This window comes from Ptychodera flava, chromosome 13 (genome assembly GCF_041260155.1).
Source record: "Ptychodera flava strain L36383 chromosome 13, AS_Pfla_20210202, whole genome shotgun sequence".
Lineage (NCBI taxonomy): Eukaryota > Metazoa > Hemichordata > Enteropneusta > Ptychoderidae > Ptychodera > Ptychodera flava.
In genome coordinates, this window is record NC_091940.1 from 31,573,843 (window position 1) to 31,578,674 (window position 4,832).

A 4,832-nucleotide genomic window follows, 5' to 3' on the forward strand; every position below is an offset into this window, starting at 1 on the left:
TCGTTTCCCCTATTCTTGTGAATGCGAAATGACACTGTGATCTAAAACTAAATTTTCCCGTAAGTGCTAGGGTTTTAGGGAATATTTTTTAACCCTGCGCGCACGAGGGAACATATGATGACGTATTAACTGCGCAGTGGAAATCATGCGCTCGGAAAATTTACATATTGAAACTTGAGACCGTTACCGTATTGCTGTAAATTTTAATGCATACTGAAATAGAACACGAGACAACAACATGTAAATCCAGCTTACAGAAGTCCAGGGTCCGGCTTTCATATCGACATTTTATTCCACTCCTGTCGGTTAGTACGAGCACTAGCCTTAAAGATGTCTGCGTGCAGCATCGCTGCGTTTATTTTTGCCGTCTTGACAATTACCCCAATGTCCGCATCGGCACAAGACTCGGATCCTGTATTCATCTATCCAGACGTTTTCAATGATCCTGAACGGGACGCCTTCCTCTTTGAATCGTTTCCCGACGGGTTTTCCTGGAGCTCGGCGACCTCATCCTATCAAATCGAGGGCGGATGGAACGCCGACGGCAAGGGAGAAAATATCTGGGATGCGTTTTGCCATGAAGCCGGTAACATCGTCAATGGAGATACAGGCGACGTTGCGTGTGATAGTTACAACAAGTGGCAAAAGGACATTGAACTCATGACAAATTTGAACCTGAAGAACTACAGATTCTCCATTAGCTGGGCGCGAGTTTTACCCAACGGTACAGCAGATCATGTCAATGAAGCTGGGGTTGAATATTACAACACACTGATCAACGACTTGATCGCTGCTGGCATCGAACCGTACGTAACTATCTATCACTGGGACTTGCCACAAGCACTTGTCGACAGTTATGACGCGTGGCTGGGTGAAGAAATCGTCGACGACTTTGGCGATTACGCCAGGTTTTGCTATGAAACTTTCGGCGACCGCGTTAAATATTGGATTACAATCAACGAACCCTGGGTAATGTCACAAACGGGTTATGAGTATGGCATGCACGCGCCGGGGCAGAAGGGTCATGGTGACAAGACTTACATCGTCTCCCACAACGTGATTAAGTCACACGCAAAAGCATGGCATGTCTACAATGACGAATTTCGTTCCACTCAGAACGGTCTCGTAGGCATCACTTTCAATAGCGACTGGTTCGAGCCAGAAAACAGGAGCGACCCGGTCCATCTGGAAGCTTCGGAGCGTATGATGCAGTTCCAGTTGGGGTGGCACGCCCATCCGATCTTTGTCGGCGATTACCCGGATGTAATGAAACGCAGAATTGCAGATCTCAGCCAACAGCAGGGCCTGGATAAGTCAAGACTCCCGGAGTTCACACCTGCAGAAGTCGAATACATAAAGGCACGGGTGATTTCTTCGGACTCAACCACTACAAATCACAGTTAGTCAACAATGACACAAACGACGAACTCAATCCACCTAGCTGGGACAAAGATTGCGGTGTCAACCGTTTCGTTGATGACAAGTGGCCGAAGGCCGCGACTGGGATGTCTGTCGTGCCTTGGGGAATCCGGCGTTTATTGGCGTGGATGAAGAACGAGTACAATAATCCTCCCATATTCATCATCGAGAATGGATACTCCACTGGAGATATAGACGAATTAAATGATGAAGAGAGAATAAAATACTACAAGAGTTACATCAATGAAGCCTTGAAAGGTATATAGGCGCTGTACATAGCACATCACGAGGGACCGTGATCAGGCACGTTGCACTTTTTCGGGCCGGAAGTTTACCGTACAATGCATAATTGGTCGAAACATGATTATACAGCTCGGTTTAAAGAATAAGAGATGCTTTTAGGCATAAATTATCAACATTGGCTGCATCCCGACAATATTAGATATATGATTAGACAGACAGACAGACAGACAGATTAATCTGGCCTTTCACTGAGATGGGTAAGATTCCGCACAATCGCACAATCGATCGGTGCAAAGGAGGAAATTCATTTGGAGAACCATGCCTGCATGCTGCTGTAGTCTGCCGCTATAACCAAACTCATGGGTAGTTATTGATTGTGTGGCATTGCTCCCTTCCCGTCGTGGCTGACAACGCAGACGCCTGCAGACGAACAAACAATAAGACGGACATGATGTGACGATTCAATTTTGCACAAAATTACAGGATGCATGAAGCTTAAGTAACAGATATTATTACTTTGTACTAGACGTAACTTGTGTTATATATATATATATATATATATATATATATATATATATATATATATATATATATATATATATATATATATATATATATATTCATCAATAAAAAAATCATTTGATCATACAAAATATAATATACTGATGTACCAATATTGTAGTCTTCTAAATCGAATATCTCCCTTATCTTCTCTTTTTCTGTATATAGCCGTCAACGTCGACAAAGTTGATGTGAAACTTTACACGGCCTGGTCTCTGATGGACAACTTTGAATGGGCGTCTGGCTACACGATAAGATTCGGTATGCACTATGTAAATTTCACCGACGATGAGAAATCTCGTACCCAGAAGGCCTCAGCCAGAGAATACATGAAAATAGTGGCCGACAATGGTTTTCCGATGGTCTCGAGTGCAGGGTCATGGCGTGTGGGAGCGTCAGCTTTCATCTCTGGCTTTCTTCTGAAAGCAGTTTCCCTAAATCTGTATGGTATGTAGATGTGTGTTGCATATGATGGCATCGTGATCTGAAAAGACGCATGTCGAGGCATCACCTTCTAATGACATTTTTCAAATCAATTTCAGCATGTTAGTCGAGAATTACAAAACATTAGTTATTTTGAAGTAGATAAATTAAATCAAACCATCATTTGGATCTAAAGGCATCATTGGGTAATATAAGAATGGGTATGATTAAGACCTTTTAGTTTTAATAATAACTTTCAGCGTTGATTTTTAATTTCTTAGAATAAGATAATGTGATGCTTTGTAAATTCTAATGTCATCTTGGTGTACGCAAAGCTGTCTAGGGTTTATTAGTTTTCTTTGTTCAGTACCTTTTTGTAGCTAGATGCATAAAACATCAATAAAAAATAATTTTATTTCACTGAGTGGTTTTCATGTATTGAGCAGAGAGGATAGTAGAAGGACTATCCTAATCTGTACATGGTATATATATGTTCCTCAGAGACGCTGGGAAGTTAAACACACGTCAAGCAAGCGAAGTCCATTGCTTTTGTCCTCAAAGCATCATCCAATAAGTTTAGAAGAAGGAAAATCCCAACGCGAATCTGTGATCTGAGCATCATGTGATCAATGGCTGAAATATGTTGTTTGAAATTCATAAATGTTGACAGATTATCAAGATTTCATAATTAAAGAAAGTGTGAACGATAACTGAGTCCCACACATGTACACGGTGTGCCTGGCGTGACCGTGCCATCAGTTTCGCCTTCCAGATCTCGTCGTGGTGAAGGGCGCCGCGAGCGGTTAGGAATGAAAGACTTACCAGCGAGCCTCGAAGCGACGCAGTCACCATTTTGTGGCCCTACTACCAGCGACGCACTTTATATTGATAATGAAATTGTGACAGCGAAGCGACGAGGTTAGAAAAGCGAGACTACGGCGACATATAGTTCGTGCGAATTCGAGAGAGACATCCAGGAAAGCAAAGGGATGAGTTGTTATCAACTGAAAACTATGCAAATGTTAGATAGGCAATGGTGATGAGCTAGCGGACATTGTTGTAAAATGTCAATGTGATGAAAATTATTCGCATCACCAAGGCATTAGAGAACGCATTATTGTTTAAGATGTGCATCCGTTCTTTTTACAAGCCCTGTTAATCCGAAAGGTGAATTCGTACGCGTGCGGATGGTTTCTTTACTATTGTCAAGCCATATGTCGAATAAAGGGTATATCTCTTAATTGTGTATGGAAATATCAAAGATTTGCTCGAGATGAAAGTTCTTCATGCACAAAGCAACGATTGAAATTGCCCGGCAAACATGTGAAGGGAATCAAACTTTGGCAATAACGTGCCATGACCGAATAACATGATTCAGGCAATATCCAGGTGTGGGATTGAGTTACATAACCGACACTGATTAGGATTAAAACACACACCTAGCGATTTATATTTCTGCTGCAGCCATTCGATTGACAGCGAATTCCAAGATACGGAAAGGTAGTTCTTCGTAAACTCTATAAAGAGTGTGTCGGCTTTGAAAAGTGCTCTGACCCGATCATTATACATTTACATGTAACGATAAGAGTCTGTGTTTGAGCGTTTTCGATCTAGAACAACTCAACCCCTTGCCTTCCTTGTGTTCTCTTCTTGTGTTTCTTCGAGTCGAATGAGGCGTTTTTCTGATGAGCTCCGCCAGTATTTTAGTCCCTTTAATACCGTTCCTGACCCGGTGTCTGAGCACGGAAACCAAGGACAACTTAGAATCGTTCCGCATACACTCGGTCGGTAGAATGGAGGAGATACGACACAGTAAATCACTTTATTGCTAATGCTTTCTGTAGATTTTGGTCAAATTGCAAGACAGGTAAAAATACAGAGACCAATTTATGATTTCAATAGCGATAAAAATCTTTGTCATCTATCTTCAACTCCCCAGGACTCTCATTTATAACAAACAACGAGACAAAGGTATTATTTGACTATCATCGCCAACAAAACAAAATAATAAAGATGTCAACAGCAATAAAAGTTTGAAGTTTGATCTCTGTGCTTCAATTAAGTTTTGTTTTTTTTCGTTGAATCCTACACCATGTAGAAGATGCCCCCGTTCGCCCACTGTATAGAGCACGTAGAGGGCAGTGTAACTCGAATCTCAGTTCAGACACGCAAGACTCGAAAATCTC

At 41.8% G+C, this 4,832-nt stretch overlaps 1 pseudogene; it reads left to right on the forward strand.

Annotated features, from left to right (window-relative positions):
* Positions 1-205: 205 nt before the first annotated feature.
* LOC139148170 (lactase-like protein pseudogene) lies at positions 206-3,066 on the forward strand (annotated as a pseudogene).
* Positions 3,067-4,832: the final 1,766 nt, after the last annotated feature.